This window comes from Castor canadensis, chromosome 6 (assembly GCF_047511655.1).
Source record: "Castor canadensis chromosome 6, mCasCan1.hap1v2, whole genome shotgun sequence".
NCBI classification, from domain to species: domain Eukaryota; kingdom Metazoa; phylum Chordata; class Mammalia; order Rodentia; family Castoridae; genus Castor; species Castor canadensis.
The window spans coordinates 116,694,593-116,714,106 of record NC_133391.1 but is presented as its reverse complement, the minus strand read 5'-3'; the positions used below and the strand labels follow the sequence as shown (position 1 = coordinate 116,714,106).

Below are 19,514 nucleotides of genomic sequence, written 5' to 3'. Positions count from 1 at the left end.
GGTTATAAATTCCCACTGGCCTATGCTGTATTCAGAGTTGGGCTCACTCTCTGTTCCCCATTGTAAGAGCCCATAGTAGTGGTCCCTGTTTCTATAGGGATAGTCCTAAAAAAAAGAAAAGAAAAAAGTCTTCCTTACATAGTGCTGCTTTAACAAATATTATTAACCCAGTTTTTTCTTTAACACTTTTTGTGTGTGTGTGTGTGATACTGGGGTTTGAACTCAAGGCCTACACTGTAAGCCACTCGGCCAGCCCTTTTTTGTGATGGGCTTTTTTCAAGAGAGGGTCTAGAGAACTCTTTGCATGGGACTAGCTTCGATCTGTGATCCTCTTGATCTCTGCCTTCTGAGTAGCTAGGATTACACTTATGAGCCACTGGTGCCTGGCTCTTTAACACCTGTTACCCCTACCACAGATGGCTGTTTGTTAAACATTTACCAGTGTACTGCTGATTTTTCTAAGGCAGCTTTGCACCCATTTGGTTGAAGTTAACTTTCATAAGTTATTTTGTGATGTTTTTGGAGACCTGACTCACAAATGGTAACACTTCACCTGCAGTTCTCTTGATCTGGCAGAATGTACCCAATTTCTATGGTCCCTTATTTCATCTCTGGAATACAGAACACAGAAGTCCATCTCCATCTTCTCTGCTGAGGACTGTTTGTCCTCTGAAATGCCTTTTGAACAGTATTTCACCAGGCTGGTTCTCTCTTGAGCATATTCTGTACCCAGCTGTAAGGAACACTTTTTTTCACTGAACAAATTCTAGTCATGAACATTCCCTTTGCTCTACCAACAGAGACAATTATAATTTCTTCCCATTCATTTTCTCATGTGTGAATCAGATACCAGTCTTCTGTGGTCCAAAGTGCAGAGGACGCATGGCAAAGCTTCAAGAAAGTCCACTACACTTGGTTGGAGGAGAGAAGTGAGGTACAATGCTTCCAGAGAAGCCCCCGCACCCCAGATGCTCTCCCAACAGAAGTCATCAAAAAGATACCTGGACATCTATTCTCTCAAATATCTACTATCCTCAGTATAGACGATGGCTTTTAGCCATCCTGCATTAACCTCTTGTAGAGTGGTTGAGATCACAATTGATTATAATATATAATAGCTACTCTTTTTTCTTTTTTGGCTATACTGGGTTTTAAACTCAAGGCCTTGCACTTGCTAAGCAGGTCTACTATTTGAGCCATGTTCCTGGCCCTTTTTGTCTCAGGCTTATTTTTATCATTATTTTTTTTTTAATCTCTGGCAAGAGCTTTAATGAATAGTTGTATTGACAACATCAGAAACGGGTGGAATGTATACAGAATTATCACTGAATGTCAAGGGGAAATTTCTCATGTTGGCAACAGTGTTCTTCCTGCTGACAGACTTCTAAATGGCTGACATATTCCATCCACCCCATAAGGGGCCCACTGGGGCTTTGGTGAACATGTTTATATCTCGGTATAGATAGGCCTCTTTCCCTGAGAAATGCACTGGACAGATGAAGAGATCATATTTAAAAGGAAGGGGCTGATGTGGGGACCCTGCACCCAGGGCTCAGAACTTCAGAGGAATGACAGGCCAGTCTTGGGCTGCTTTCTGTCATAGTGCTGGTTAAAGCTCAGCGGCACTGTGGCCTCCATGTCCTGGATTTTGGCGGCACTCGCCCTTCACAAACACTTCCTCTCGGCCTGGAGGCCTGGTGCAGCTCACTGGGCTTCTCACTTGGGGCTGGGGGCTCCACTGTGCGGTGGGTGTTAAGTTCAGGTCATGGTCAGCGTTTATGTAGTCCTCCAGGTGCTCCTCATCCACCTGCTTCTGCTGCAGTTGCTCTTCTTTGTGCCTCTGGGTTTCTGCAATGTACTGGCAGAGCTGGTTGGTGATTTCCATATTGCTCAGGTCACATTCTATCTCATCTGACTCCATCTCCATCTCTTCTTCCTCTTTGGACAATGCTTGGTCTTCTCTTTTGGTTGCCTGAGTCCTACTGCTGTCATAAGGAGGGTGCCCAGGCTTTTTGAAATGTGAATAAGTGTAGCGAGAGCCCTTACAGGCCATGTAATGGCCATCAAGACTTTGGGGAAGAAATGCAGGAGAGAAGGACCATGGGAAACTGAAACAGGATGCCACAGCCTTCCTGTAGGCATTCTGGTAGCTTTGAATCCAAGCTATTTCTTGGTGATAATTTTGCCTGTATCTTGAATACATTGGATGAGAATACCAAGACGTGGTAGCTTTTGATGTTGATGCCTTTGCTGCTTTCTCTGATTGGGAAACTGTGGCACTGAAACTGGTGGCCACACTGCTTGCTGATCCTGGTTGGTGGGCATGCTGGGACCTATTTTTCGGTGGACAGATAGGGGAGGGTGGGGATTGTTACTAACAGTAACTCTTGCCTTAGTTATTGTTCAAACAGGGTCTCATGCTTCTGCCCAGTTTGATCTGGACCATGATTCTCCTATTTATGCCTTCCAAGTAGCTGGGATGACAAGTACATGCCACCACACCCAGCTTTTTATTGGTTGATATGAGGTCTCACTAACTTTTTGCCTGGGCTGACCTCAAACCATGATTCTTATAATTTCTACCTCCCAAGTAGCTAGGATTACATGTGTAAGCCTCCATGCTCAGCCTACCTGTAGTTTTCCTTGGTTTATTCAAAATTTCCAGTTTAACATAAGAGAATATCTTTATAAATACATGGTAAGAACAGACGTCTAAAGACACTGAATCACCACAAAACAGGAAAGACTGAAAGATTATATAACAGTGAAACTAATAAGTCTGGTTATCCAAAGACACATCTTTCCTAATAGAAGACAGTCGTATATAACTATGAAAAGAGTAGCATCCAGAATATATAAAGAATACCTAAAGATCAGTAAGAAAAAAATAAACAACCCAATAAAAACAAGGCAAAAGGCCTACATAAGCATTTGGAAGAAGAAGCACATGTGATCAAAATTATATGAAAAGCCATAACCACAGAAATGCAAATCAAAACCATAAAATGTAGTTCTACATTCAACGGCGTGGCAACAATGTAAAAGTCTGGAAACATCAAGTGCTTAGGAGCAAAGCAACAGGAACTGGTACATACTTCTAGCAAGAATATAAATGGATACAAGCACATGAGAGCAGTTTGGCAGAGGATCTTAAACCAGACATGTAAACTACAATCCAGTAATTCCACTCTTGGAGAAATTCCTATTCATACACACCAGGACACATATATAATATTGTTCATAATTGCTAAAAAACATAAGCAGTCTATCCATGGGGGAAGAGATCTAAATATTCATCAAGAGGAGACTGGATAATAAAATTTTATATGACAGGCTAGCTCATGACTAAGAGCATGAATAAGATATCATGGATGAATTTTAGAAAGCATCTTAGAAAGTTTAGAAAAAACCTAAACAATTATTATTTAGGATCTATTTGTATGTGGTAAAATTCAAAAGGGATAAGTTAAAAACAAACTTCAGGATAGCAGTGACCCTTGTGGGGGAAGCAGATGAGTGGTATCGAGAAGCTCCGAGAACTCAACAGCATTGGCAAAGCACTGTCTTGAGTTGTGTAATGCATCACAGGTGTTTATTTTGTTCTTATCTTCATATCTTCTATAGAATAGAGAGATACAAATATAATTTGTAAGAAATATTATTGTACTTTATATATTAATTATATGTTAGATGTAAAATTAGTACATACTATATAGTTGTTATCAATAGATAGCATATAAACTAACATTATATATGCTGTAAGTTGTATATAGTGTGTATTAATTATACAATTATACATAGTTTAATCATACTGAGTAGTAGGGTTCTTGTAATTTTCTTCTTTATAATTTTCTAAATTTTCCTAATTGCTTAATGGTAGTATAATACAATTGACCCTTGGTATCTGTAGAGGATTGGCTCCAGGACTTCCTTTGATACTGAAATCCATTGATACTCAAGTCCCTTATATAAAAAAAAATACACAGCATTTACATATAACTATGTATATCTTCTTCCATATTTTGAGTCATCACTAGATTATTGATAATACCTAATATAACGTAAATGTTATGTAAATAGTTGTTACACTGTATTGTTTTGGGAATAATGACAAGAAAAAAATAAGTCTGTAAATACTCAGTAAAAAGCAAATTTTTTTTATTTTTGGTGCAAGGATGATCAAGTCCTTGGATACACAGCTCACAGACATGGAGGGTCAATAGTACTTGCATGATCAGATTTTGAATTGGGCGTTGTGGTGCATACCTGCAACCTCAGCACAGGTTTTTGAGGCCTGCTGGATCACACAGTGAATTGAAGGCCAGCCTGGGCTACATACCAAGCGCCTCCTTGAAAAAAGGAAGGGAGGAAAGAAGGAAACAAAGGAGGGAGGGATGGAGAAAGGGAGGAGGAAAAGGAAAGAAAATAGTGATTTTTAAATTTAAAAAATTAGAATGCCCAGGATATTTCAAAATTTTTGAAATGTCAGTCTGGTTTCAGATGACCTAGGAAAGATAATCTCTACAGATTTAATATTGCTATTAAATTGACAAATAGGTGTCAAAATTCTAATGCACAGTTCTCGAGTATGTCAACATTTCCTTTAAATAGTCAGTCATCCTTAGTATTACTTCCTTCCTGTTTTTTGAAGATATATTTCCTGTTTCTGTGTTTGGCTTTCATTTTTACTATTTCTAATCTCTTTGTTTCCCTTGATCTTTAATTCAGTAACCCAAAAGCCTTGAATAAAAGCTAAAGAATTTTTTTTCCACAACCCTGTAGCAACATCTAGTGGGTATTGAAGACAAGACAAATATTTTCCTACATAAAAAACAACAGTTTAGATGGCAAATGTAGCTTAACAGAAATGTCTTCAAGACAAATATAATCTCTTCTATGATTAAGCAATTTCACATACATGGGTGTGTATGTAAACACTTAAAGTATCGCTGGCATTTCCTCATTTAGCCTGCTGTGAACTTAGACAGCATTTGTTATTACATTATATAATGGGCATTATCATGAAAGAACCTTATGAAAGGTTCTAAGCAGGAGTATCAGAGTAGTGTGAAAACCTCCAAAAGTGGGGCTGGGGATGTAGCTCAGGGGTAGACATATGCAAGGCCCTGGGTTCAGTCTTCAGCACTGAAAGAAAGGGAGGGGGAAGAAGAAAGAAAAAAGAAAATAAAACCCCAAAAGCAAAAAGGAGAATTTGTGCGAGAGACATCCATCAGGAACAGAAATTTTCAGGAAGGTAAGTGTAGCATAACAGAGGATAAAGAATGGGAAGGATGGAGTAGGAGCAGGCATAAGAAGAGAATAAAGCCAAATCATAGGGACTGATGGATTTATAGAATCCAGACTTTCATCCTAAGATAACTGCAGATAACCCTCAAGCCTGTTTGAGGTACCTGTTTCCCTGAAGATCTTGGCTATTTTTCCTGTTGACTTGCTGCATTACCTCTGTCATCTCACTTATACTGGAAGTTCTGGTCCTATGTAGAGATAGGTGGTAGCTGACAAGTGAGAGAAAAGAAATTTCTGATTTCTGTCTGTAGATGCAGCTGAAGAAAGCATGCTTGTAATGACTCCTGTCCCCACCAGAACTTGAGGCCTGGCCAAGGCAGCTCTCTCCCTAGAAAGATGGTAATGCATTTCTAAAACTGCTTTGCATTCTGATCTTTACAATATAAGAGGAGTTTCTCAACATTTGCAGGAATGAAGAGGGGATGGCCTGAGAGTCAGGCATCCTAGGCCCTTCAGCCTCATTACTTCTTGACTCTATGATTTTAACTTTTTTCTAATTTCTCTGTGCCTTAACTTCTCTATCTGCAAATTTGATACAATTAATCTTGTCCCTGTGATTTTTACATTCTCCATAATCAATTATTTGTGAAAATGTTTTTCCTCACAGATAGCAGTATTGGCATTCTCTTGGGTGCCTAGGAAACAAATGCCTGTCTATTCCTGTCAATTTGTAGTGCTGAGTTCCACAAAAGTTTGGTAAAACCAGTTCTGCAACCTGGGACTATTTTTGTTCCAGTTTAGCTTGTGGATGGGGACTGAGATGGTTAGTTTTAAGTGTCAACCTGACTGGGTTAAGGACTTCCTAGAAAACTGGTAAAGCATTACTTCTGGATGTGTCTGTGTGGGTGTTTCTGGAGGACATTGGCATGTGGATGAGTGGACTGAGTGGGAAGACCCACACTCCAACCTGAGCAGGCACCACCCAATCAGCTTGGGCCCCAAATAGAACATAAACATAAATGAGTTGGCATGGTGGCCCACACCTGTAATCCCAGTAGTTGGCAGGCAGTGACAAGAGGATGGACTGCATAATGAGACCTTGTATCAAAAAACAAAACAAAAAGTAGAGGAAATGAAAACATTGTTTGGTATCTCTTCTAACTAGGACACCCTTCTCCAGTCTTCAGATTTCAAGACTTATACCAGTGGCTTCCCAGTTTCTCAGGCCTTTATCCTTAGACTTAGAGTGACACCATTGGCTTCCCTGCTTGGGCCTGGACTGAGTCATACTCATCCTAGGGTCTCCAGCTTTGTGATGTCCTCTCATGAGACTTCTCATCTACCTATCTGTCTCTCTGGCTATCTGTCTATCTCCTGTTGATTCTGTCTCTCTGAGAACCCTAAGTAACAAGGACATAGAGGCATTATTGGGGACTCCTGAGGCAGTATGTTGGGGAAGCAGGAATGTGAGATGAAGTGTAGCAGGGAGGAGGATCAGAAGAAAACAGATTAGGCCTGAATTCTTATAAAGTAACAGGGAGGTGGGGATGGCATAGCAGAGAAATAAAACCTGAGGAATCTGAACGAGGAGAGGGTCACGTAGCATTGGGAGGGGGAAAGTCACATAGCACTAGGTTAAAGTAGCCTATAGAGTTGAATATAACCATATATGGATTAGACCTTGCTTTTTTGCTTCTGTAACCTGCTCACAAGGGTATATAAAGTGAGACCTCTTTGTTCTCGGGGCTCAGCCTTAGGATGCGAGTCTGCTGGGTCTGTGTTGGCACAATAAGACGTTGCTTCCTGCTAAACTGCCTCAGTGTCCCATATCTCAGTTTGAGATTCCTGAAACAGAAGGACTTATCAGATGTATATGTTTTGCATATCAAAACATTTTTTTTTGAGACAGGGTTTTACTATGTATCCCCAGGTTTGCCTCAAACTTGTTATCCTCCTGCCTTAGCCTTCTAGTACTGGGGTTGCAGGTTATTCACCACCATGCCTGGCTTCAAAATGAATTTAGAAGATCTATTAGTTTAAATATCATGATAGACTGAAGCAAAGGTAAAAAAAAATAGCTCCTAGACAGATCTATCCATTATGAAAAAGCTTGCCAAGGCAGATCAATAAGAAAGATGGAATAAGAAAGTGTTGAAATGATTAGTTATTTGTGTTAAAAAAAAAAAAACCCAAAAATCAAAAACTGAACTCGAATCTTAGTTTGTTATGTGAAGTTATGGCAAAATGCCTGAGCGTGAGTAAGTCATAAGAAGAAATTTATTTTGGCTTACAGTTCTGGAGGCAGTGGAGCTCAAGATCATCCAGCAAGGGCTTCATGCCACATGTTAACATGGTGGTTGGCATCTCAGTGTACGTGTGAGAGTGGCAAGGTAGTACAAGCAGAAGAGACAAAGGGAGGAAGGGGTTCCAATGCTTTACAACAAACCACTCTCAAGGAAACTAATCCAGTCTTATAAGACCTAAGCCACTCCTGTGAGATGGATATTCATCTTGTACAAGTGTGGTGCTTCTCTCTCTAGGATCCACCTGCCAATTCATCCTCAATGTGCATAAATGGGGGCAAACCATATTCAACTCATAGCAGGATCCATACCTCAAATAATATGCGGCCAATTCCAGGTGGATCAATGAGAATTTAAAATATTTTTTAAAAATAGAATATCCAGAGAAGATTGACATGTGAGTGAGTTGTATGGGCTCATGGTGTATTCAGGGGGAAGTAGAGGAAAACAAAGTTGTGTCTAACAGATCTGAGAATAGGGAAGCTTCAAAATAGTCAACTGGAAAGGATGCTGAGCCAATTTTGAACAGCTGCTGAAACTGAGAAAAGTGTTGTCCAGTTCTTTAGATGGTGAGTGCAAGAGTCCTTCCTAAAGTCTAAAAAGGGCTCAAGCAGTCTGGGCCACATGAACTTCCAAAGGTAATGAAACAAAGCTGCCTTTTAAGTTCTATATGGAGAACATGGAACAGGCAAGAAATGAGAAGCAGAGTGCATCTTATAACATAAAAATGCTGTTTTGGAAACTACTGTTCACTTTTTATATGTGTTACCAAATGATGCCAATCATAATCCCAAAGACAGTCACAAATGCTATAATCCAAAATATTAAAAGCTTAAAAAAAATTCCTGAAGGCTAAAATCTCTAAAGCCTACGCCACCCCCCAAATCACACCACCCAAAGGTTAAAATCCTTAATGTTGAAATTCTGAAAACTGAAATCCCCAAAACCAAAATCCACTCCCCTAAATCCAGCACCTAAAAATACACGATTAGCTGTCAAATGTCAACCAATAAGGCTTACGTATCCAGAAGAGGGGCTCAATAATTTGTATTTTGCAAGCATTCCATATGATTTTTATCATTCATTTAGGAAACTTTGGCCTAAATGTGGAAAAGCTGATGAAAAATATGCTCTAGATAGATAGATAGGTAGATAGATAGATATTCAGGTAAGAGAGAAGGCAGTAGTCCATGTTGCCATTACAACATAGATTTGTACATTTGTGTGATGCTTGCAAGTCAGATTCATAGCATGATAAAGGAAGTGGCAGTGATGGAATTATTTGTACTTGTGTCTTTATCTAGTGCCAACTGATGGTGAAACCCACCTTCTTCAAGTCATGCCAAGTAGGAGAAAGTCAAAATGATTTTAAACAGAAGTCCTTCACTAAGCTCCCTTTGGTAAACTATGCAAATATTTTTCCTTCTTTAATTAAAATCCCTCTCAAATAATACCAAATATCGATTCGGTGCCTCTATCTGCCTTTGCTGTGAGCTGAAGGTTCCTAGGCCATTCTTGACATTGGCTGCCACTGTGTAGCTCCATTCTAGGTTTCTGAGGTCTTCTTTGGCTTCTTGTGTTAACTGCATAGATGCCCCAACCACATGCAGCATGCCCTCTGTCCTTGACACTCCTCCAACTGTCACTTCGCCCTACTTATGTTTTATCAATTTGGGAGTGACATTGACTTTTTTTCCTTTACCACTTTCCCACAAGTCCTTGAACAAGGTCAGGTCAGCACATCTGCTGCTGACTTCACAATGGATGTCCTTTGACACCAAGTTCTGTTACCCTAACTTCTTAGGTTGAGAATGAGTTTTTTCTCAAAACTTCTTTAGTTTCTCAAGATACTCTACTCTACCACACTAGGACTTGCTTGAACCTGCAAATAAATCAGTTTATCCTCTCACTCTGCATCTGCCTCTGTGTGGAATATACTGAAGAAGCTGAAGCAAAGAGCAAAAATATTCCTTGTTTGGATGCTGTCAAATGGCTCAATTATAAAAAGTCCTGAAGATATTTTGGGGGCATGCCCTAAGATATAGTTGCAGATAACGCCATTTTTGAGCACTAATGCACCAGTTGCTTTTCACATACCTTACAACATCATACATCAGCATCATACGGTAAACATCTGACTCTACAGATGAGGAAAGGTGCTCAGAGAAGTTAAGCAACATGCCCTGAGTCATAGAGATACTAAGAGGGGACTAGTTTTCCTTAGAGGTTAGAGCAGGGACTAGGTTTCACTGCCCTATGAACAGAGCATGGCCTATTCTCTCATAAGCTCAGCACTGCCAGATCAAGACCTTTGGAAGTAAAGGGCTCTGAGATACCAAAGCAGTTCAGATCCCACTGGATCAAGATGATACTTTCCTGTCCCTTTGGATGACCAGGAGAAGCAAGAGACAAAGGGCAGGAGAAGGATGTAGAGACCTTGGTTCTCCTTTACTTTGTAGTATTCAATATGCCAAAGTGACACACTTTGGGGAATTGTTTTCTGGGCCACATACCACCTATTCTTTTGAAATTTCTCACTAACAAAATTGTTTCAGAAATAAACAAAACTTTGATAGTATGTACCAAAGCATATTCTGAATTTTCCCCAGATGTGACCTTGTTTTGGGACTTGAGAGATGGTAAGAGGTAGAGTATAATACCTCAAAGCCTGCAATGTGGATTTATAAGAAGGGACAAAAATCACTTTAGAGAATTATCCAATCCACTTTTTAAAAATTTCTTAAAAATGTGTTATTTGGTAATGTAAGCAATACACAAGATGAATAGAGAAGAGCTTCACATAAATGGTCATACCACTGAAATGGGGGCACCTCTTATCCTAGGGCTCTAGGTTCTTTGGTGGTTATCTATTTATGCCTAGATTTGCCCCTCTGACTGCCCAATTCCCCCTAGGCTTTATTTCTTTGGGTCTCAGTTTCTTCAATATACATCCCTGACCGCCTTACAAGATATTTGTGAGACTTAAAAAGAATGATAAACTTAACATTGGGATTTGAGGAAGCCCAGTAAAAGATGTCCTTGTTTTCTTTAATCATGTTGTGAATAATTGAAAAAGACTAAAAATATGTCAAAAAAAACCCAAAAAAACCCTTCAGTTACCACCAGCACCACCACCACTCCCTTTTTTGTGATACTAGGGGTTAAACCCAGGATCTGTACATGCCGTGAAGACTCTGTACCACTGAGCTACACTCCCAGCCCAATACCAGGTTTGTTTGGGTTTTTTAGTGATAAGGCTAATACTGGAAAAATGGTTTATCTATACTAGCAAATAGAATTCTAAACACAGAACCCACCAAGCATTGGAATCCTACAGCATCTCCCTCTCTTCCCCCATCACTTCCTCCCTGCCTCAGTATGCACATGACACATAAAGGGACAGAATTTATGCTTATAGTGGGCAGTTTCTTCCCATGAGGAACAGGATATAGCTGATCATGACCACTTTATGCATTCTAACAAGATGTTGGGTCATTCCATCTTTTCTGGGTAAAGCATAGGAAGAGTCAGAAAGAGTCAGAAGTACTATGCTAGTAAAACCACCTCCACAGGGAAGAACACATAAGGAATGGAGAAAAGTGTTTGCCTCACTTCCTCAGCCGTCTCAACACACACACACACATACACACACGCACGCACACACACACACACACACACTCCATATACAAAAGCTACGCTTTAAAAATAATACTGTTAATATGTTAGAAAAATACAAAAAAATGTCTTTATAAATTAAACATGGAAGAGATTTTCTGGGACACAATGAAAAACAGAAGAATCCAAGTTTATGATTTTTTTCCTTATTAAAGGAATAGAAATAAGGATTTATTTTAATTATGTAAATTTTCTGAAAGCATTCTGTAATTTAATTTATGTATTTATTTGGGTAGGCTGTTAGACATTATGCACAACTCCAGAGAGAGGAAAATTTTGAATGTTACCAGAGATGCAGCTTCATTTGCATACTAAATCAGTGAAGCACAGCCTGTCTGTGATAATTACAGAAAGTCTCATTATTACATAAAGGATATGGCTGCAACAAAATAACACTTACAATGAAAGTAGTTGTCACATCTGAATGATTATCATACTCTTTTTCAGGTTTTAGCATAATTAGGAGTAATGCAGGTAAGTTCTAATAAGTTCTTAAATTCTAATCAGTATTATCTTTATGAGATCAACCCTGCTATTCAGATTCCCTCTGCTTACTCTGACAGCTTACTATTACTTTATTACCTGTAGTCAGTAATAATAGTTACTTATTACCGCTGATAGATGACAAAGAACATCAATGACTACAGTTCCCTTGCCTTGTGTTCTCTGCTCCCTCATTTACCACATCTCTGTGCCCTTCCTCCATGCATGCTGTGTTAGGCAGACTTTTGAGATAACCTCCAATCATCCCTAGCTTGTGGTATTTCTGTTCTTGTGAACGCCATGCCTCTGAGTGTGGGCAGAACCTGTTTCTGATGGGTGAGTTAGGGCAAAAGCGAAGGTATGTCGCATTCATAATTAGACTTCTTTCTTACCAGCACTATGTCTTTTGCCCTCTTGCTTGCTCACTCTGATAACACCAATACCATATTATGAAATGTGCTATGGAAAGTCTCATATGGCAAGGAATTGAAGGAAGCCTTTTGACAACAGCTTATGAGAAACTGAGGCCTCAGACCAGTAGGCAAAGAGAAGCCCAATTCAGCCACCAACCACAAGAGTGAGCTTGGAAGTGGTTCCTCCCTCTCAAGCCTTGGAATGATTGAAATCCAGCTGACACCTTGACAGTAGCATTGTGAAAGAACCTGAAGCAGAAGTTACAATTTATTGCAGTGGCTTTCTCAGAGTAACTAGCAGCTGCCCTTCCTACCTTACCTAAGGTATTATTTGCAAAGGCAATTCTGTTAATTTCCAAAGCACTCTAAATCGTACAAGAAGTGACAGTGTAGGTTTAACAGGTGAATATGTGATGCTCTGTCTTGAAGAATTACAATGAGGGATACAAGGAGCCTAAGGAGAACAAACTCAGCTTAGAGTTGACATTCTGTGAATAAAACAAAGTTGTGCAACTCCAAAAAGCCCAGGGACCCACAACACCCAGTATAAACCCAGAGCTATGTTTAAAGAAGGACTCTGAAGTAGCCAAACATAATTTAGAAGGTTCTATTATATATTCCAGATGTTTGAAGAATGTTTATAAGATCCAGTTCATAATACACAAAGACTCTTCTTAGCTGTCTCCACTCTGCAGTTTCTTGCATCCTGAGAAACTTCCAGAACTTCTCACACACTTAATTTCCAAACATTTTCTTCAAGTCAGGGACACCCAGTCAGGGTCTTAAAAACCTTAAGCCTTTCTAGCAAATTATACACTTACTGTTAAGATAACTCTTCATTCTTGACTTTTGCAGTTCTGGTGTATGAAGTTATGTGCTGTTGGCTCTCAGCTTGCTCTCCTTTGTTTAAGAAAATTCACTTTTCTTTGCTTCTATACAATTTTACTTGAAGCAGTTGCCTGGCAAAGTGATGCCTGCTTCACTGCTGCAAGACCCACACTTAACATTAGACTTTAGATTGGTCCCAGAAGGCACAATGAAGATTGTCCCAGGAGAAAATAGCTTATTCCCCCAAATAATTGCAGAACTTTGCCATTCTATATTGGTAGAAACTGGTGAGTACTTGTGTGAATGGGTTCTGAGGAAACTGACCAAAGAGAATAAAATGCAACACTTCAGAGGGCTAACTATTGATATGGGTGTAATTACCAAGGATTTTGCATTTAATGTGTAAGCTTATGTGGCTCAAAGTTGTTCTAGCAGTTCAATAGATTTGTTGAATACAACTTCAATTCAAGACTGGCCTATATATTTTTTTTAATTTATTTTTTATTTTTTTATTTTTTATTTTATTATTCATATGTGCATACAAGGCTTGGGTCATTTCTCCCCCCTGCCCCCACCCCCTCCCTTACCACCCACTCCGCCCCCTCCTTCTCCCCCCCACCCCCTCAATACCCAGCAGAAACTATTTTGCCCTTATCTCTAATTTTGTTGAAGAGAGAGTATAAGCCATAATAGGAAGGAGCAAGGGTTTTTGCTGGTTGAGATAAGGATAGCTATACAGGGAGTTGACTCACATTGATTTCCTGTGCGTGTGTGTTACCTTCTAGGTTAATTCTTTTTGATCTAACCTTTTCTCTAGTTCCTGGTCCCCTTTTCCTATTGGCCTCAGTTGCTTTTAAGGTATCTGCTTTAGTTTCTCTGAGTTAAGGGCAACAAATGCTAGCTAATTTTTTAGATGTCTTACCTATCCTCACCCCTCCCTTGTGTGCTCTCGCTTTTATCTTGTGATCAAAGTCCAATCCCATTGTTGTGTTTGCCCTTGATCTAATGTCCACATATGAGGAAGACTGGCCTGTATTTAATGAGGTTAAGGGGCCAGAACTTCCCTGACACAATGTGAGTGAAAGTGTCTGAAAGACTGGAGAGAGTGTTAGAGTGAATGGTTGCCCCCTACCCTTTCCTCTTCATCCCCCAAGAGGACCCAGACACTGAATTCTAAAGCACTGAGAAACAAATTACGGTAGGAAGCACAAGCATCCTTGAAAAGGAGGTGTTGTCCTTTGTAGATCAAATAGGGTAATGAGAGATATTTCCACTGAGATCCATTTCCTGACTCAACGGGGATATGGGATCTAGAGTAGCACAGGCTAACTGGCAGCACTTAATGGCTGAACACAAGGCGTTTTCCACATAGGCATCACGGAGGAAATGATTTTGTAAGAAGTGCTCAAACTGCTTTTTGCCAAAAAGCACTGACTCCTTTCCTTCTCGGGCCCACGAATTAACTAACAGCAGGGGAAAAGCATGGCATCTGTCCTCCATTTTGTATCTGTCTGTGCTCTAAGCCATTCTCTGCAGTCACTTTGCACCTTGGATTCCAGGAAAGACAGAAAGATGATAGCATCTTTATGACAAGGTACTGAAACCACTCCCAACAGCAGATTCTCCTTTGGATGGATCACCTGCCTGGCTCCGGATAACAACTCCAAAACCTTTTCCAAAATAAGGACTGAGATAATAGTCAACCAGAAAACATACCTGTGACTGTTTAACTATGCATAACCTTGTCCCCTGCCCCCAGTTTTTTTGTCTATTTAAATCTATAGCTCATGTCTGTACTCAAAGACCTCAAAGATGGCTGAAGATGAGCTGAGTGGTTACTCTGCCTCTTCCCACAGCATGTCTGGAGTCATGCAATAAACCTCCTTTCTCTGCCTTCACCATGCCTCTTCATTTGGTGTTTAGGGGTAAGTGGCAGGACCCGACATATGGAATCTCAGGAGTTTGGGCCTTGGGTTCAAAGCTCTGGTTTCAATATCAGCATGTTTTGACCATCAAGGATTTTTGATGATAACTACTGGATCACATACAGGTTGAGGTTACTTTATCCAAAATGTGATCCTCCTTTGTCCAACTCCTGGGATTACAGGCTCACTAGACTTCTCTCAAATCCTTTTTTTTCCAACGGTCAGTCACCAGCTCTCCTTTTTCAGCTTCTACCTCTGCATAGTTCCATCTGCTCCTTATGACCATTTTCAGTTTGAGAAAGCCCAATAATGTACTGAAGAAAACAGCAAGAAAACATCATCCCCTTCCTTAAAAGACAATGAGGATTTAACATGTAAAAGAACAAAATGTTCTGTTACATCGATTTTTTTCTGGATTATCTTTGCTGGCCTGGTTATCTTTCTTCTATGTAACAGCAATATCATCAAGGAATAATCCATCTGTCAGCTTGCATGAAATGATCATGCAAAAACAAATAAATACTCAAACAAAACAAAATAAAACACTTTGCCACCACTAGTACATTCAATTGTCCCTCAGTATCTGAGGGAATTAGCTCTAGGACCACTCCAGATACCAAAATCCTCATGCAATGCTCAAGTTCCTTATATAAAATGGTGTAATATTTGCATAGAACCTACATACATCCTCCTGTATTAAATTATTTCTAGATTACTTATTATACCTAGTAAAATGTAAATGCTATGTAATGTTGTAATACTGTGCTGTTTAGGGGACAATGACAAGAAAAAAAGTGTGTATATATTCAGAACAGATGCAAATTTTTTTTTGCTTTTTTTGAGATAGGATCTTGCTGTGCAGTCATCATGGTGCTCTCAAAGTCACAATCTTCCTGCCTCAAACTCCTGAGTACTGGGATTACAGGCACACACTACCTCTCCTGGCTCCAGATGCAATTTTTTTTCTAATATTTTTGATCTGTGGTTGATTGAATCTGAAGATCTAAAACCACAAATATATGAGGGGACCAACTGCATACAAATTTCACTGTTGCTGCTGCTAAAGTATTTGGAAATTTAGTAGAACATGGAATCCTGCAAGTCTATCCTGCACAAATATGGTTGTGCTGTGGTACCATTGTGGTGTACATGGTTCTTTGGTATGAGTTGTAGCCATCCTCTCCAACTAACAAGAAAAGTAAAAACCTTGATGGATGTTTATAAAATGCTAAATAACAATTTGCTCTATCAGCCCGTCATGGAAAAAGTGCAATATAAAAGAATACTGTGTTTTCCTTTTAAAACTGGCAAATAAGGAAATACCTGGGAGCAATTTAGAATTACACAAGAAAATACCATATTTTTCTATGTGGAACAAAGGAAAGATAGATTAGATTTAAGTAGTATTGCTTTGGGATATCTCTTCATTTTACCACTTTATTCTTTTTTTTTTTTAATCCAAGAAAAGGTGTTTTCTTAATGACTTGGCTTTGAAATTGCTATTGTTTGGACTTGTATAGCTGAAAGGAAGTCTTGAGAAACTCAGGTTGAGTAATAAAAGGTTTTGGATGGAGTCTTTGCTTACAATCTAGGGCATTTCTCTCTCCTCTGACATTAACTCTACATTTATTGAGCAACTAATATGAGCTAAGTAGGGGTGGTACAGATGGGAATTCTTGACTCAGTTTGAGTTCTCAAGCTGATGGGGGGGTGACAGACAAGTAAATCAATTATTGCTGTACACTGTGTTAAGTGGGAGGCACTTACCACAGCCTGGCACCTTGGATCTAGAATAAGAGGTATTAGTAAATGCTTTTCAGTTTTTATGGCTATGGATACATTAGACAGACGAACAGATGGTATCAAAGTGTTTAAATACCTAATTCTTGATTGTCAATCATTTATTTGTTTTTGTTTGTTTTCAAGATGCTGAAGATCAAACCCATGGCCTCACACATGCTACAAGCAAAGCATTCTACCATCGAGTTACACACCTAGTCCCCAAATTGCTAGTGAATAATCATTTTGTTTATTGAATAATCCACTTTTCTTCCTGATTGAGTTATAGTGTATATTAAATTGCTATTGTATATTATAATGATTTATTTAGTCAAAGGTGTATTTGAGGACTTCCTTTTCTGTTCCATTAATTTTTGTATTCTCACATTATTTATCAACCTTTGATTATCATAATTTTATATTTTGATATCTCTACAAACAATTCCTATTGGCAATTTAATATGGGTTACATATTAATGTGGGCTGCATTTAGCATTCAGTCTTCTCATCTATAGATATCAATAGATTTTGCTTATAAGGGACAAAGAGTTATTCATATATTTAGATTTATTCATATTATTTTAGAAAAGTACATAAGTAGAAGTAATGAAGATATTTATTTGTATTTTGTATGTATCTCTGAAGTTTGCTGTTTTCTTCATGGATCACATTTTTTTAAAGTTACTTACAATATTTTAGAATAGGATCACTTTTCCTTTATGATTTCTGATAGAGAAAGTTATTTTAAAATGTTTTACTGTATTCAGCTACTTTAATAAGTCCTATTATTTTATTTTAAAATGTTTTACTGTATTCAGCTACTTTAATAAGTCCTATTATTTCTATCAGGGTTTTCCACTGATACTTTTAAGGTTATTTAACAGTAAATATTGTAGATCTTACCATATTAGTAACAAAAACAAAAGAAGGTATTTATACAGTGTTTATTTATGCCAGACTGTTTTTAAATGCTTTACATATGTTAGCTATTTAATCATATGACAACTCCACAGCTAGGTACTATTATGCTCATCTTACAGACGAGGAAATTGAGACTTAAAAACGTAAGTAGAGGAGCCAGAAGGTGAAACTAGGTGATTTGGCTCCAGAATTCTGGCACTAAGCTATTATGCTAAATTGATTGGTTATATCTTTCAGTGCGTAGAGAATTCCTTCTCTTTTTTTCACATTCAGACAGTATTCTTTTGTGTGGATGTAACAATGAATATATGATGCAATGATTAACCTTGCATATAGATTCATATGTAGATATAAAACTGCGTAAATTCCCAGAGGTGGAACTTTTGGGTAAAAGGGTATATACATTTAAATTTTTCATGATTAAATAAAAATTTAGCAAACTAGTAGTAGATGAGAATACATTAAATGGATAAAGAATCTGTATAAAAAATTTACAACTATCATCATATTGCCAGATGTGGAGGATATATAAATGGTAAAAAAAAAAAAAAAAAGCACATGAAAAGGTATTCATTTTGACTAGTCATCAGGAAAATATAAATTAAAATAGTCACTGCATACCCATTACAATGGCTAAAAAGTTTTTTAATGATTCTATCAGATTGGTAAGTATGTGGAGTAAACTGAAATCCTCATAGCACTGCTGGTAGAGGGCTGGTGGAGTGGTCCAAACAGTAGAGCACCTGCCTAGCAAGCATGAAGCCCTGAGTTCAAACCCCAGTACCTCCAGTAATAACAATACTGCTGGCAGGACTGTGAAATTGACTACCATCTTAGAAAACAATTTGGCAGTTTCTTAGAGAGTTAAGCACTTGCCTGTTATATGACTCAGCCATCTTACTATTAATAGACATTTTACTCTCAAGAGAAATGAAAGTATGTATCTATAGAAAGACTTGTATCAAAATGTATTCAAAGCAGCTTTGTTTGTGACAGTTGTTTGTGCTTTGCCTAATCCCAGACCACAAATATTTTACTTCTACATTTTCTTCTAAGAGTTTTGTAGTTGTAGCTCTTACATTTTAGTGTGTTATGTGAGGTAAATGTTCAAGTTCATTCTTTTGCATGTGAATATTATCTCACACTATTAGTTGAAAGACTTTTTTTTTGTTTTCTTGACCATCGTAGCACTCTTGTCGACTATAAATGTAAAGATTTATTTCTGTACTCTCATATCTAGGCCATTGATCTGTCCTTGTGCCCATCTGTGTGCCAACACCGTGCTGTCTTAATCACTGTAGGTTTGCAGTATGTTTTGAAATTGGGAATAAGTCCTCTAACTTTCTTCTTTTCCAAGACTGTCTTGGCTATTCTAGGCCCCTTACATTCCCACACAAATTTTAAGATCATGTTGTCAAGTTTTACAAAATATAAACGATATTTTTAAAAAACATATGGAATGGAATATTCCTTGAATTTGACATAAAAATAAACTATGGATGAAACTGAAAGAATTGTTGGACAATACATAAATATCTTTCTTCTAAACTGATCTAAAGTTAGGAAAAACATAATGAAAATCACGAACAGGTTTATTTTTTTAAACAATTTGATTCTAATTTAGACTACAAGAAATATGAAGAAAATGGCCATTTTCTGTATTTTTTTTGTACTCCATACCCCTCATCTAATTTTTTTAATCAGTTTTGTGATTATTTTTAAGTTATCAGGGGGTTATACTTACTGCCTGTTTTATAATGATAATTTCTGCCAATATTCTTGCTTTAGTTCTATATTTAAATTGATGTAAATTTACAATCTTTTACCACATTTTTTCCAAACTTGAGTTCTCTATTTTTATTCACTTCTTGGATTGCTGAATTTGTTCCACAAGTAACACTTTCAAGAGCACTCATGAGTGCTGTATTCCATGAATTTCT

At 38.2% G+C, this 19,514-nt stretch overlaps 1 pseudogene; it reads right to left on the bottom strand.

Moving 5' to 3' along the window:
• Positions 1–1,282: 1,282 nt before the first annotated feature.
• LOC109700497 (gem-associated protein 8 pseudogene) lies at positions 1,283–4,031 on the bottom strand (annotated as a pseudogene).
• Positions 4,032–19,514: the final 15,483 nt, after the last annotated feature.